The 17,201-nt window shown below is 40.7% G+C and overlaps 1 pseudogene; it reads right to left on the bottom strand.

Annotated features, from left to right (window-relative positions):
- Positions 1-2,079: 2,079 nt before the first annotated feature.
- Positions 2,080-2,583, bottom strand: LOC105983847 (annotated as a pseudogene).
- Positions 2,584-17,201: the final 14,618 nt, after the last annotated feature.

Genomic DNA, 17,201 nt, shown 5'->3' with positions numbered 1-17,201 from the left:
CTTAAATATATTGAGTCAATCTTTTGTTTAATTGGGACTTTTCAGAACTAACATTCTTTATTTACTTGAACTCAGGGTCTCACACCTTTTCAGCTTGCTTGCCTAGCTGGTACTTGACCACTTGAAACATTTCCAGCCTGATTTTTGGTGATTTTGGAAATGGAATATCATGGGTTTTTTTCCTCAGACTGGCTTCAAATCTTGACCCTCCAAATTTCAACCTCCTGAGTAGCCAGGAGTATACACACAAGCCACCAGTGTCCAGATTTGTAGACATTATTATTACTATTATTATTATTTTGCCAGTTCTGGGGCTTAAACTCAGACCCTGGACACTGCCCCTGAGCTTCTTTTGCTCAAGGCTAGCACTATACCACTTGAGCCACAGCGTCACTTCCCACTTTTTCCATTTATGGGTACTAGAATCAAACCCAGGGCTTCATGCATGTTAGGTAAGCACTGTACCACAAAGCCACATTCCCAGCTCTAGATGTAATTTTTTACTAGTATTGTGTTTCCATAAATATTGAGCAAAAGCTATAGAGAATGGCATATACCTACTTGTCCCCCAAACAGTTATACTTTCACTTTTTATTCACATCTTGTGTTAGTAAGGTACATTGGTTACACTCAGTGATCCCCCTTTTGAGACACCATTATTAAGTTTGTAGTTTACACTTATGGAGTGCTTAGTTCAGTTTTGGTAATCATTGATCTTATCCTGTCTCCTTGGTTTTGCTTTTTCTAAAATGTCATGTGATTGGGATTATATAGAAGCATGTATGCTTTTCAAGCTGGCTGATTTATCAATATACAATTACATACCTTCTATGTCTTTGTGTGTGTATGGCTTGTTAGCTCCTTTCTTTTTATCACTGATTAATATTCCATTGTATGGATGAGTGGATGATAGTTTGCTTACAAAGAGTTTTTGATCACTTCCAAATTTAGGCAATTACAAGTATAGCTGCTATAAATATTTGTGTGGAGGATTTTATGTGGACATGTATCCAGTTTTTGGATGTAAGTACCCAGGAGCACAATTGCTCTAGTGCAAGCTGAGAGTATGTTTAGTTTTATAAGAAACTAACAGATTGCTTCCTGAAGAAGTTGTACCATTTTTCAGTCTCACCATCAATGATCTAGAGTCCCTGTTGTCCCTCATCCTCACCAACATTTGATGTTATCAGCGCTTTGAATTTTTACCTTTTTAGTTGGTGTATAGTGTATCTCATTGTTTTGTGATTCCCTAGTGATATGATTTTGAGCATCTTCTCATATGTTTATTTGACCTCTGTATACTTTCTTTGAGGAGGTATCTAGCTCTGGCCTTTTCTTTTTTTGGATGTGTGTGTGTGTGTGTGTGTGTTAGAAAGGGTAAGTTCATACCTGACAATATTGGGGCTTAAACTCAAAGCCTCACTCTCTCACTTGCTTTTTCACTCACAGCTAGCACTCTACCACTTGAGCCACACCTCCACTTCCAGTTTCTCACTCATGAATTGAAGATAACAGTCTTTCAAATTTGCTTGCCCCATCTAGCTTTGAACCAAATTCTCAGATCTCAGCCACCTGAGTAGCTATAATTACAGATATGAGCCACTGACACCCAGCTTGCCTATTTTTTTTTTGCTGCAAAAAGCTTTATTTTCTTTTTTTTTTCCTTTTCTTAATTTGTTTTCTTTCTTTTTTTTGTGAAAATACTGTACAGAGGGGTTACAATTACAGGGGCAAGATAATGAGTACATTTCTTATCAAGCATTGTAGCCTCCTCCTTTGTTTCCCCTTACCATCCCATCCTCCCCCCCCCCCCCGCCCCCCCAATCTTCCTCCCACACACACCAAAGTTGTAAAGTTCATTTTCGACATAACGACTTGTACATCTCATTGTTGCAATGGGTCCACCTGTATCCCTATTTAAACGATTTGAAAAAGCTTTATTTTCATTTGGTCCAAGGCTTGGGAAGGGCTCCAGGATGGTTAGTTAGGAAGTTTCCCAGAGGCAGAAGCTCAGGCCAAAACCCTGATGTCAGGCGAGGCAGAGATGGCCCCTCAAAGGCTGCTGGACTCTGGGGTTTTCTAGTGGTGTTTGAGGGTGAGGCACTGGAAAAGATACCTGCCCAGCTGGGCCTGAGGGGCCGCCCCCAGCCTGCAGAGGTTGGTTAAGTGGTCGCCCATCTTCTTGATGAGCTTCACCTTTCATCCAGGAAGTGGTTCTCTAGGAAGTCACAGAGTTGGGGGTCTGTGCGAGCAGAATCCAAGGCATGAAGATCCACAACGGCTTGGTTCAGGCTCTTCTCCAGGCCAGGGCGGCTTCCATGGCTTTCACGGTTTTACCCCCCTCATCCTGAGAAGGTCTCTGCACATCCTGGTTCTGCATCTTCAGGAGGCGCTGGGTGCCCTCACGCTTCTCCTCCGCCAACTCGCCAAAGAAGTGGCCCACGCCGTCCCCAGCCACATGGGGGCCATCGACATAGTGACCCCGGGAGAGGTCAGTGTAGGAGCCCTCAGAGGCGAGCTGACCAGGCGGTTGACGGCAGCCTCCACCTCGGCGGAGTAATTCTGATGAATCTGGGAGGTCATGGCTGGTTGTGGATACAGAGCTAACCAGAGAAAAACACGGCATTGGTTGGTCCTGGAGGAGATCACGGTCAGAGGTGGTGAGTGGAGAGGCAGCTAGTGGTGGAAAGAGGAGGCTTCAGGTCTGTTCCGTCCGAGCACGGTGGAAGAAAGACGCAGATCCGCGGGACTGGCGCGCTGCTGCTCTTGCCCATTCTTAAATTGGATTGTTTTCTTGTTGAGCTTTGATGCCTGTCCTTTGAGATAGATGTCTGGCAAGTATTTTCTCTGTCTATGTCTTGCCTTTTTATTTGTTAACAGTGTCTTGCTCAGAGCATAATTTTTTTTAATGTTATACATATTAATATTTTTGTGTGCTGATCCTGGGCTTGAACTCAGGGTCTGGGTGCTGTCTTTGCTTAAGCTAGCATTCTACCACTGGAGCCACAGATCCACTTCCAGCTTTTTGGTGAGTAATTGGAAATAAGAGTCTTACAGACATTCCTGCCCAAGTTGGCCTTCAACCATCACCGATCTCAGCCTTTTACGTAGCTAGGATTATAGGCATGAGCCTCTGATGTCCAGCTAATATTCTATTTTTAAAGAAATCAGTGAGTTAACCTTAGATACAAAATTGATTGTTAGCTTTCAAGTTAATGTTACTAGCCTCAGTCACTAATACCAAAACTGTGAGATGATTCCACTTGATATTTTGCCCTGCCTCCAGATCATATCCAAAAGCTTTGGAGAGCTCTGTTATTATGTGGATTTGAAAGATCTCTGAATTTTCAGTTTGTCACTAGAACATGTGACCTTCTGCTCCACAGAAACAAAAGTTAAACAGCCATATCATATATTACTTGGAAGTTGTGAATAATTGCATCTTCCCATCGACAGGGCTAATGTGTGCTTGGAACCTAGAAGCTAGGGCTCTGCTGCTGTGAGTATTCTGTGTGGAGGGCCCCGTGGTTAGCACTCTACCAAAGCCAGGGTGTATCAGTTAAAATGTAATTCTACCTCAGTCCACATGTAAAGTAGGGAATTGCATGCAAAATGACAATTTGCATATAGTAAATGTACAGGTGCCCTCTTGTTTTTCACTTAGGAAATAGGCCGAAAATGGACAACTGAGCATCTCTTTTGAAAAGAGCAGAGATACTGATTTGGCAATTTGAGAACACTATGGTATAATGGAAAAAAATCCATGCTTGGGGGTAGGAAAACTTGGTTTCTAATTTCAATTGAAGGCTTACTACTTAGCTTAACTTTCAAATCTGTAAAATGGAGTTAATATCTATATACAGGCTTATATTGAGAGAACTACAATGGCCTTTGGTAAATTAAGTGCAGACCAAAACAGATTTTCTTAGTAGATTAGCTATTTGTCATCTTTTTGTGATCCTTTATCTAGACAAAATGCTTTCAACCAAGGACATGGAAATGTGTCTTGAATTTTCTCATCTTCTATTGTGCCTGTTACCTTCTCTAGCTTTCATTCACAGGGGAGCTGACCCGAGAGCACTATTTTCAGTGCTTTCCCACAGTTCTACCCCAGCTGTTCCCTCTTCCTAATGCCTTCCTGAAACCAAGCACTTGGCCTGGTCCCAGGGGCACAGCCAGGCAAGGCCTCCCATGCAGCTTCAGGTCAGACAGATCCCATCAATCTGATAGCTGCAACTTGTACCTTCTTCTTCTGCTTATGAAATTAGAGGTCCACATATACATAGGTGTTTGGCTGCTTAAATAAATCTAACTCTAGTTATACCACAATAACCTTAAATCTACAACAGATGCAAAGATGCCCCCTGGGGCAAATGTTAAGTGTGATGACAGCTGGGCATCAATTAGCACATTTGTCACCTGCTCTTGAGATAGTATCACAGGAGGCTTGGCAAAAGAGACAAATAACCTATGTCACTGTCTGCATAAAACTTAGTTAATAGCAAGAAAAATGATTCAGGGAGATGTTTGGTTTTATCTCACTATAATGTTCCTCCTCCTCTGCTTGCCTATTTGGAACCACATTTCTAGGTTTGGAGAAAGCTAGCAGGAAGGCTGGCAAAGGCTCTGTCTCCTTCACCATGATTACCACAAAACCTTGGTCAAGTACCCTCAGCATCTTTTCTGGGAAATCGGCCCCTTCTCATTAATGTTCATAATTTATTAGGTAATAAGTTTAAAATAAAACTAAGAAAAGCACAAAATACATTCTTTTCTAACATTTGGAGACTTGTTTGCTAGATTAAAAGACAGGATGCCAAGACAATAAATTACTTTCATATGTTGAAAGTGAATGTTTAAATTATACTTTTTTAAAAAATAGAATGTTTACTCATGAGCTTAGCATTTAAATAGTTAAAACAAGCCTTTGAAGTTAACACTCCATTAAGATGAATGGGGGTAATTCACACCTCTGCTGGTGCTGTATTATTTCAGTCTGGCTGAGGAGAAAACAGGACAGCAGTGGGCTGATTTACTGTGTGAAGGCCCTTTAAACACCCAAGGTCTGGAAATCTTTGTTGTATTTTTTTTTTCTCCCTTTGCCACTTAGGAGCAGGAGCTGAAATTTTACCTCCATCTAATGTAGAACTAAGGTCTCAGAGTTCCTTAGCAGATTCTCTATTCTAGCCACTCTATCGGACATTTGATGGGTAGCAACTTACCAAAGTCAACCACCTCTCTGTCTTTGTTTCTTCCTACTGTTATGGTTCTACAAGAGTATTTGGTAAACTTCAGCTGAATAACCTTATCTATTTCACCATAGAAAAAGCAGAAATAATTCAGTTCTTGGAAAACTTCACATATGTTCTTAATGGTTAGTCCTCGTATACTCCTAAAATATTTTTATTTTTGCAAAAAAAAAAATCTATGTTCTTATTTGTATATGTATGAAGTATCTACCTTTAACAGCTTCTTTCTTCCTTCTATTCCTGGGACCATGACATGAGCCAAGAACAGGCAGGCAAGATTCATTTCTTTCTTCATGAGGCCTTATATCAGCCCTGCTTTGTTTTGAGATGTGTATTCTACTCAGTGGAATTGCTATAACTATTTGATCCTGAAAGGATTTATTTTAGAATTTAGGAATAGGGATGTCTTAACACACAAAAAATAGCAAACATCTTGTGAGATGTTGATGGATTTGAAAGATCTCTCTTGGTTGTTGGTTTTTTTTTTGTTTGTTTGTTTTGTTTTTTTGGTTGGTCCTGGGCTTGAACTCTGGGCTTGGGCACTGTCCTTGCGCTCTTCAGCTCAAGGTGAGTGTTCTACCACTTGAGCCAAAGCACCACTTCCTGAAAGATCTTTCTTGATGTGGCAGATTTTCCCCTTCTTTCTTTGGCCTAAGGATCATCAAGCTCGTGGGTAACATTGTGGAAGTACTCCCACTCTGCACTGTGCCGTGCTGATATTGCCAGTGGAGTACATGAAGCTTAGAAGACAGATCCTTCAAATGAAGGAACTGAGCTGAATTGACTTAGTTAAGCTGTTGTTCCTTTTGGCATATTAGCAGTATTCCATGGCTGTGTGAGAATTGACCCTATGTTAAACATATTTTCTTCCCTCTTCTGCCTCACAATTTGACCTTAGGAGATCTCAGAAGCCTTTATAGTGCTGAGAAATTTGGTTCTTTTCTCTCTTTAAATTGATAATTTGTTCATTCTTTAGTCTTTCCATAATGAGGTAGGTAAAACAGGAAAACAAACTTTGCAGGAGGATAAATAAAAGTACTTTCAGTATGGTTTCTTCACTGCAGTCAAAATTCTTTTTTTCCCCTCTGTTGCTCTCTGTGGTAACATCTGATCCATGTTTTTACTCATGATGATCTGTTGTCCTATATCGTGAGGTTGTCAAGATGAGCAATTATGAGAAGCAGAAGACTCATCCTGGCTGATGGCCAAGTGGACAGGTGGATCGAGAGCTTCATAGCTTTATGGGGACAGAATAGATGGGGTGGGGGATTGTGGGTGGGGGTAGGGACAGATGGCTGAAAAGGCATTGTAACGTGTGGCTGTAGAGAAAGACTTGGGGAAAATGTCTCCCAATTGTTTGAATACCATATATATCATATAACGTTCATCAGTGGACTGATACCCTGCATAGGCTTGGTTAATTCAGTCAGCACATGTGTCTTAGGAGCTGTGCTAGTATAAGGTCATAAAGCTAAGCAAGACATATATCTTGTCTGGGAAAAACTCAGATCAACTTTGATTTTTCTGACTGAACCTTTTCAGATAGACTTCCTCTGTAAAACAATGTCTTAACAAAGAAAAAAATTATATATCTATAGTTATAAAGAGGAATTAAAGACAAAGTTTCTTGCTTTCAAATTTTTGAACAGGCTACTTTAGTTCTCTGAGCTTGCCAAAGTCTAATATTTGAAGGTTGAATTATCTCCTAGCCAGGGCATGCTCCCTTGCTTGCTCATGTCATACGATGTGATGGTTGGGGAAAGCTTGAGTAAGCTGGTGAGCACTATGCCCACTTCCATTACGAGATTGTTCTTTTACCTGGCTTCCAGCCACAATATCTTCTCCCTTCTCTATCTGCCTGAACCATTCGAGCAGCAGCCTGATCAAAACTGTTGATGTATTCCGTCCTAGAAAAGCAATTTTTAGAGTGGGGAAGGGAAGGGACAGTAGGAGAAAAACAAAGAAGTGGGTAACACTGTTCAACAAGAAATGTACTCATTACCTTACTCATGTGCAGCATCTTTACAATAAAATAAATTTTAAAAAATGAAAAGCAATTTTTACAATTTTGTGATAAATACTAGCAATATTTCTGATTTATACTCATGTATGTGTGTGTGAGAGTGAGAGAGAGAGATGAAGAGAGAGAGAGATGTACTACCTCAAACAGGCCCAAAAGCTATAGGAACAATCAGCCATGGACTGAATCCTGCAGATTGGTGAGCCGATTGCTTTTGTAAGTTGATTGTTCCTGGCATTTTATTATAGTAAATTATGCAGACTCATAAATATGCACATACACACGTATATCTCTATTACATTTCATCTTGTTACCATAGCTTATCATTCTAGCAATTGGTATCTTTGAATTGCAATTGTAGTGTATTAGCCATTATTCCCTGTTTCTTTGACATCCTATGTTATCCTTTCATTTCTTCAGTCCATTCACAGATAATCAGGTTAAAAGGTTAAATGAGAAGCCATGTATGTGTACCTGCATTACTAATGGTCTAGATGTGGAGACAGGAAGATTCCAAGTCTAAGGACAGCTGGAACAAAGTAAGTTCCAGGACAGCCAGGGCTGTCTCAAAAAGAAGCTTAAAAAATATTAAATGAGCCGGGCACTGGTGGCTCACGCCTGTAATCCTAGCTACTCAGGAGGCTGAGATCTGAGGATCGCGGTTCAAAGCCAGCCCGGGCAGGAAAGACCGTGAGACTCCTATCTCCAATAAACCACCAGAAAACCGGAAGTGGCGCTGTAGCTCAAGTGGTAGAGCGCTCGCCTTGAGCTGAAGAGCTGAGGGACAGCACCCAGGCCCAGAGTTCAAGCCTCCCAACTGACAAAAAAAAAAAAAAAATATTAAATGAGGCATGACTTACAGAGCCCTACAGTCTACCATTACAAATATTTCTTCTAAATTGTTATTTATTCTTCAGGTGAGGTTGTGGCCTCTGACCTGCATTTCCTCGGCCTACCTGGATGAGTTCCCTCAAACTGGTCAGTGTAATTTAAACTGCCATCTGTTTTCTTTGTTTCTTGTTGCATTGGGATGTTTGAGTGGACTTCCTGGTCACCTCAGACCCACCACATCTCAGTCCCTGGCTCTCCCATCATCTGCCTGTCCACGCACAGCCCCACAGTTCTCATGTAAGCCCCTAGCCAGACTTCCCCCTTCCATTCCTGTGTCTGCAACCTATTTCCACACAGCCAGAAAACAGTAGTTTAAACTACAGCAGATCCTGTGACTATCTACCTACTTTTCCTCTGAGGGCTCTTCTCTCCTACAATGAACCTGTGCTCTGATCAGCAGGCTCACTTAGTCCATACTGACTTGGTTCTGATTTTTCTTTCTCTTGCTCTTCCCCAGACACCAGGCCTTTCCATCCCTCGAACACTCCTAGCGTATTCCTAGGCACTTTTTTCCTCTCTAGTTCGAGCATTTGCTTTAAAAACCCACTCTCCATCGTTTTTTGTATTTGTTTTTTGTTTTTGTTTTGCCAGTCCTGGGCTTGTTCAGGGCCTGGGCACTGTTCCTGAGTAACTATTGCTCAAGGCTAGCACTCACACTTGAGCCACTGCGCCACTTTTGGCTTTTTCTAACACTAAGCCACATTCCCAGCCCCTCCATCATTTTAAATGTGGCTTTTCATGGTTGAAGCAACTGACCCAATATCTCTTCCCTAACCATCTTCTAGTCCATTACACATGCCATGCTTTATAACTTTAACTCATTGTGGTTCTGTTTTCAGTTATTTTGGATATCCAGACATGGTCATTTTATTTTTAAAATGTTTTTTATTGTGAAAATACTGTACAGAGGGGTTACAGTTACATGAGCAAGGTAATGAGTACATTTCTTATCCAGCATTGTTGCCTCCTCCTCTGTTTTTCCCTACCATCCCATCCCTCCCACCTTCTCAACTACACCCCCCCATGCCACCTCCCCACCCCCACCCCCTGCCTAAATTGTGAAATTCATTTTTTGACATAGCGTCTTATACATCTCATTGTTGCAATGGGTCAATCTGTATCCCTATTTAAACATTTTGATTTTTCCCTTCCCTTCCCCAAATTATCCCAACATCAAATACAGTGAAAACAGGGGTTATACCATGGGGGAGGGACATACAAAGCAACAAAAAAATCACAAGGTACCTTATAAATACATTAGAAACAATAGCAAGGGGTTCCCTATCTTGGGGTTCATTTCGCTTAACATTTTATCTGACCTTTTCTGCTTATCTTTGACATATACTAGTTATTGCAAATAAGGGAAACCATGGGACCTATGTTTCTTTGAGTCTGGCTTACTTCACTTAATATTTCTATTTCCTAACAAATGGGGCAATGTCATTCTTTCTGGTGGAGGCATAGAATTCCATTGTGTATATATACCACATTTTCTTGATCCATTCATCTACTGAGGGGCATCTGGGTTGGGTCCATATCTTAGCTATGGTAAATAATGCTGCAATAAACATAGTTGTACTGATAGCTTTAGTATGGTCTTGTTTGTGATCATTTGGGTAAATGCCCAAAAGTGGGATTGCTGGGTCATTCTATGTGGAGTCTTTTGAGGAGTCTCTATACTACTTTCCAAAGTGGTTGAACAAGTTTGCACTCCCACCAACAATGCATTACTGGACGGAATAGGAGAAACCTTAGGTCTCCTTGGCACAGGCCAAAATTTTCTTAATAGAGACCCAGAAACACAACAAATCAAAGAAAGGTTGGACAAATGGGATTGCATGAAGCTGCAACGCATCTGAATGGCAAAGGACATAGCTAGCAAGATCAATAGAAAGCCCACAGATTGGGAGAAGATCTTCACTAGCCATACAACAGACAAGGGTCTCATCTCTAAAATATACTTGGAACTCAAAAAATTAGATTCCCCAACAACAAATCCTCAAAGAAACAACTGCCCAATAAATAAGTGGGCTAAAGACTTAAAGAGAAACTTCTTTGAAGAGGAAATAAGAATGGCCAATAGACAACATGAAGAAATGGTCAACTTCTCTAGCCATAAAAGAAATGCAACTCCAAACAACATTGAGATTCCACCTCACCCTAGTTAGAATGGCTATTAAGAAATCTAATAACAACAGATGCTGGAGGGGATGGGGCTAGATGGATAACTTTATTTTTAATGTTTGGAAGAACCTTAGCTCAGGCTGCTATGATAAAGTGTCATGAACTGGATGGCTTAAACACTAGAAATTTATTTTCTCACTGTTCTGGAGGCTGGGAAGCCCAAGGTCAAGACACCGACTGGAGTGGCTTAGTCTCTAGTGATAACCATCCATCTGGCTGTCAGCTGGCTGCCTTCCTGCAGTGTCTTCATACCAGCAGAAAGCAAGTGCTCCCTTTCCTCTTCCCAGACACCGCTAATCCTAGTCTGAGCACCCTACCTACTTAACTCTTAATTCTTTCCTGAAGATGCCATCTCCAAAAAACATTACATGGAGGACTAGTACTACAATATGAATTTGGCAGTTGCTAGGGTAATCAATTCATAGCCATGTTTCATGCCTTAAAAGAAAAATCCCATTTTTTCAAAGGATAAGAAGCTGTTTGATGGCACCCCTTACTCAATGCTAGAGGACTAACTCCATGGAGGAATTCCTCTTGGTAAGGAAGAAAAGTTTTTCATGTTAGTTTAGTTTGGGAAGATCTTTTGATAAGGTATTTGGAGTAGCAGGTGGGATCCCATGCTACATGCCTGCATGTACTGTATATTTTCAAATGATCACTTATATGTTATGTGAATATCTTACTGATCTTACAAACAAAGCAAACAGGTGAGTCCCTATGAAGATGAGTTGACAAGAAAAGTGAGAGATAGCACAGCCTCTTGACATAATAAAAAAGTTGGATATGGGTGAGAACAGTAGAGGGAAAGGCAGAGCTGCTAGGCCAGCAGAAGGAGGCTGGACATTTATAAACAACAGTATGTAATATTCATTTTAATTTCCCTGCTCCATGTCTCCTGAAAACAGCAAAGTTGGTAAAACACAATAATGCCTCCTTACAAACAGGACTATTTGCGCAACCCTTCTGAGAGCCACATGGAACAAACAAGCTTAGCATTGTGCTATCTAGATGACTTCCTTCAAGAGGCCCTAGGGACAACAGTCCTTAGGGTCTAGCTTATTAAGAATGTGATGGAACTAACATCTTGATTCTTAAGATGCAGGTAACTTTTTCTAGAAACTCATTGGCCATGAAGCATCATTTCATTGATTTAAGGTTTTCTTAATTGGTCCCCAATGGTACTTAGAGGAAATGACTTTTGTATAGATAAGCTAAGAAGTAAATTCAAGGTGGGCAACATTCCCCTTGGAATCATAGTCCTGGTCCTGGATGCTCTGTAACCCAGCTGTGGTTGAGAGACCCAGCTGCCAGAACTTGGCCTACAAGCAGTCTGGAGTTTTTGTGTGTTTGGGATCAGAACATGTGACTCAGCCTCTAGTTGGATGATGATGTAGAAATCAAAGAGAATGGGGCATAGGCAAGGGAACTCTTATAGGGGAGGAGTAAAGGTAATTTCGGACAGTCATATGATTACCATATTTTTATTTTGCAAGTTGGTAGAAGACATGAAAAAAAGTTCCACCTTTCCTTTCCATCTTAAATAAAGAAGGGTACAATAAAGTAGAATCTCTTAAATTTAACAAGTCTAGATTTCTGAAAAACTTGTTGTATGGGCCTTGTTTTTCTCATCAGTCTGTGAAGTACAGACCTATAAAAACAGTGTATATTTAAAAGTTCAGTAAAGATTTATTTCTAATCCTCATTGACTTCAATTATATATATATATATATATACATATATATATATATATATATGTTTAGATAAATGACTTTATTGAGTTCCCTTTCTGATTTTGAAAGGGAAAATATCTAAATAAATCCCTGGCTTACAAATTTACAAAAATTTTGCAAACATTTCAAGTAGATTTAGAAAAATGACAAGAGCAGTCCTTTAAAACTGTAGGTTTATATGATCTATCTAGAGTCAATCAGTAATACTACTACAAAGAAGCAAAGAAGACTTTCTGTGTCTCTGTCTAAAATTTTGTCATTTATTCACATTCAAATAACTTCTTTGTTTTCAATCATCCAGAATAGTTCCCAACTTATTACCTAACCAGACTAAATAAATAGTTAAATTTATGCATTTTAGTGTCAATGTAAAAATGGTATTCCTATTTTTCTTCTTTCAATCAAATCCCCTAAAAGATGTCTAATCACTCCCAGACTGGGTTACTAAACATTTTATTATGTTGTTACTCTAGGGGGGAAAAAAAAGGAAGGAGGGAGGGAAAGAGGGAGAGGTATGTATATTATATAGAGAGGAAGGAAGGGAGGGAGGGTGGAAAGGAAAGGAAGGGAGGGAGAAGAGAAGGAAGGGAAGGAAGGAAGGAAAGAAAAGGGAAAACAGAAAAGAAACAATTTACAGTAACCTGGTGAGCCTTTCTCTGGAAACCCAGAAATTTATTCTTAAACTTCATTTCCTCCAACTCCATTTGTGAATAATGAATGGAGTTTTTGCATAAGAATATGATACTTTTAAGTATAATATTTGTTCTCTAGTTGGTTGACAACTCTGGAAAACTTAAAAGCCAATGGAGGCAACTTGTATACAGTAACTAGGATGAGTATCATGCCCTGAAGGACAGTGTTTGATCATTGTATATACTGTGTGCCCATAAGGCCACCCATAGGTGCTTGCTGGAAAAATTATACATTTAGGTGGGTAACATTTAGGTGAGTGAAGGACATTAGCAGCTGTAATGAAAAGTCGTAGGGGTGGGACTCCCTGCTTCTGAGTGAGTAGAAAAAATGTTGTAGAGGAAGTAAGAGCCAAAGCAAAATTGAAGGATAACCAGAGTAGACATGAATGAAATGAAGGAGCTTCCACTTACACAGAAAATACTAACAAAAACAAAGAAAATGATCCAATATATGTTTTAGAAATTACAAGTGAAAATATTGCAAAATTACAAGTGAAAAATGTGGTAATAGCAACTTGAGAAGTAAAGCTAAAAGGTAGAATCCTCGTTGTGGGGACTGCTAGAAGCCAGGCTGAATTTGGAGTTTACATGAAGCAGAAGATAGATCTCGTTGAAGGTCTCAGAGCAAGGCATGCTAAAAAAAAAATGGTGGTACAAAAGATGAATCACTTCATCTTTTGGACTAGCACCACCATTATCTTCCAAAAGCCAAACAAAAAATCTTAATCCATCTAAACACCTGCTCTTGCTGTGTACAGTGGCTCAGGTCTACAATCCCCGCTACTCAGGAGCCAGGGACTGGTAGGATTGTGGTTCAAGGCCAGCCTAGGCAAAAACTGAGATCTTACACAATTAGCAAGCCAGGTGGAGTAGTGCACACTCTGAGGCCATCAGACCCTATCGAAAAAGTAACGAAAGCAAAAAGAGCTGGTAGTGTGGTTCAAATCCAAGTACAGGAAAAAAAATCTCTTAAATTTTTTTATTCTCAAGTATCAGTCCAGGCTGGCATGAATGTTAGGATATCTCTCACCTTGGCATCTTAAGGGACTAGCTTTGAGTTCACACCTCCAAGCTTGCACAAACCGTTCACAGCCTTCACCTTCCCCTCCATAATTATTCTTCTCTCTCAAAACCTTTCAAAACTCTTCTCTCTGAAATGCTTCCTGAAATGTTCCATTGCTCAGATTTCCTTTCTCTCCTTTGGGAAAAACTCCATGTCTTGCCAGACCCTTTATACACTCACCCGGGATTTGCCTGCATTCTCCTCAGACTCGAGACTTCGTGGTGCAGTTGATGGCAGTTGATGGTCCAGAGCGTGTCATGAGCCACAAAGATTTCTTTTAAGCTTTTCATATTCCAAAGATTTCTGTCTCTCTTTGGCTTCAGCTTCCTTCCAGCAGCTTCTGTCAAGTTCTAGAACAGTCCTCTTTGAGAGAGAATCATTGTGTGTATCCCTTTCCTGTCCTCACTGTCTCCATTTTCTGGGGACCTGCTAGTGATGATCCGATTACAAGCTGTTAAAAACATGGAACTAGGCATCGTTAACTATAAGCATTAGACAATAACAACCTCTTCATTTTATTCAGGCTTAATATTATAGTAGTTTCTATTTTTGTAACTACAGTTCTAGAAGTGCACATGCAATGATGTATTCATTTTTAAGTAGCTAATCCAGACTAAACTCAGTACAGATTTCTTGGGAATTTTAATTATTTTTGGTGCATATTAATTGATGGGAAGGGGTTTCATTATGATATTTCCATGAATGCATGCAGTGTAGTTTCTTCTCTTCCGTAACTCCTTATTATCCCCCTTTCCCTTCCCTTTCATTTTTCTTTTTCCCTTCAGTATTCCCTCCTTTGCCCTCATTTTTGGATTTGTTTTTAACTCTCTATAATTTCCTCAAATAATAGGAAATATGAAATACTTGTCTTTGAGGGACTAGCTTAACATGAAGTTCTCCGGTTTCCATCCATTTTCCAGCAAATGACATACTTTTATTCTTATTAATGACAATAATACTCCACTGTGCATATGTATAATACTTTCCTTATTAATTCATCCATTGTTAGGTACCTAGGTTGAGTCCAGAAGTTGAATATTATGAATAGCACTGCAGCGATAAGCATGGACATGTAGGTATCTCTATAATATTGGCTGAATTATATGGGAATTCTAATGTTATTTTGTAAGGAACTTCCAAAAACTTTCTTCTAACATGCTACTTTTGGGAGGAGAGGAATACTGGGGTTTGAATTCAGGGTCTCACATACTTGCTTGGCTGACACTACCACTTGAGCCATGCCTCCCACCTTCCTTTTTGCTAGTTAATTGAAGATGATTGTTTCATACTTTTCTGCCAAGACTGGCTTTAACAGTCCTCTGGCATAGCTAGGATTGTAGGCATGAGCCATCAGCACCTGGTGTCTTCATCTACTCTTGCCTGCTTATGACTAACAGTAGTGGGTTTTTTGCACACATAATTCTACACATCTAATCCTAGTTTTCCAAATCTTATGGAGTACTCCAGAGCTTGTGTGTCATGCGACCTGTTGTGGTATGAATTCCTGCTGAGGGAAGCTCCAGTGCCAGATAGACAGAGACACACCTTTATCTCCTGATCTTAGCCTGGTACAAACCATAGTTCCCATGGGTTTGGAGTTAACTCTCTTTGTTTGGAATTTAATTCAACTTTCCAGACTTATCTGGGGCTGCTTATACCTGCAAGCAATAGGCTTTGACTCTCACAAACTGCTGCTTAAGATTGAGCTTCAGAGTGGGACCCTGCTGGATGCAAATCAAAACAAAGCCCAGTTTTGATTTGAATCTGGGAAGCAAGTTCAAGTGGTTTGATTTGCATGGGGAGCTCTTTCTCTGAGTGGAGGCAGCCAAATTCCCTGGGCTCCCCAGCCCTCCGGAAATAGGCCTTACAGAGTCCAGGGGCCCCAGGCCCAACCGGGTGGGCGTGATTTGAATGTTCATTGCCACAGCTGCTGCACCAGGCCCTGGTCACTGCCATCGGTCTCGCTCCAGTTTACTGCCTCAGAATCCCCCTGTGCACGTTAGTGGTTAATACAGCAGCCAGGAGACGCCAGACAGCTCTCAGCACCTGGTTCATATTTAAGGCTCATTTACACATGATGTCACACACGCATTGTCAGCGCGAGGGAGGTCAGGATGGTTCATTTTGGGAAGGTTCACATTGTTGAGTCTTTACAACACTCACTGCTATTAATGCCTTAACCATCTGACTTGGATTTCGGGTTTCTGGCATGAGGTAATCCCAGGCACTAGATTTATATGCTGAATGGGAAGCCAGCTATGGTGGCTAATCATGCTGGTTTGCAGATCTGCACCTCTGGAGCCTTGGGATGGAATTAGAAGGCCACATGGCATGTAGCAAATCATAGGGGCTTTGAGCAGGAGGGGAATTAGCCAGACCTGGAAGCAGGGGCCGTGGAGGGGGTGTTGCCTGAGCCAGGAGGCTTGATCCTCCTGAAGAACAGAAACAAAGTCGTTGGCCAAGGGTCTGGGCCTAGAGACCATAGGAATTATTTCAGTTTGGTGGTGTTTGGGGTCATTTCTTGAGCCCTTCTTTTTTGCTCATTATTTGTAGAAATCCCAAATGTATCTTCCCAGGCTCAATTCGAGTCTCATGTTCCATGAAACCTTTTCTGACCACCCACTCCACAGTAATTTCTCTCCTAAATCCCCAAGTACTTTGTCAATAAAACAAGCAGACTGAGTTACAGAGTACCTAATTTGTATTACTGGTTCATTTTCTCTTCACAGCAATCTTGTGTTGAGTTATTCTCTCCATTTTCTACATGGACACAGATCAGAGAGGTTGAATTATGAGTCCAGTGTCAAAGCTGGTAAGAACCAGAAATGTTGATTCAAACGCCACATATGACCTCATGGCTCTACATTTTTCCATAGTACTTAGTAATATAAAAGGGACAATCTGAGTGTTTACAGGGAATAGCCCAGAGGAGTGCACAGCAGTGCTGTCTGGAGGCTGGTGGTGTTGGGTAGTCTTAATGGGTTGGCTGTAATAACTGTAGGCAGTGACTACCACTTCTGCTTCTTTTTAATATATTGGCTCCTTGGGGCTCAGTTAGGTGGGTAGATGCATATTGGCCTTCTACCCACACTTATTTTGTTTGCCTACCTAAAACATATTGAAAAATTTGAGACCAAACATCACCTGCTTCTCTCCTGTCCTGTCACTAAAACAATAAAACAGGCTCACCCATCACAGGGTGAGCCTTACTTTACCGGGTATAGTAGTTAATCTTGATTGCCAACTTGATTGTATTGAGACATGCCTAGATTAATAAAGCAAACCCCTGGGTGTGTCTGTAAGGGGTTTTTTAACCACTCTTAGATCATAAGGACTGTGATTTAGTTTAATCCATTAATGGATTTTTAAAAA

Source organism: Dipodomys ordii, unplaced genomic scaffold, assembly GCF_000151885.1.
Source record: "Dipodomys ordii isolate 6190 unplaced genomic scaffold, Dord_2.0 Scaffold2, whole genome shotgun sequence".
NCBI classification, from domain to species: Eukaryota; Metazoa; Chordata; class Mammalia; order Rodentia; family Heteromyidae; genus Dipodomys; species Dipodomys ordii.
Note: the sequence above shows the minus strand (reverse complement) of the source record. Positions and strands in the feature narration are given on the sequence as shown.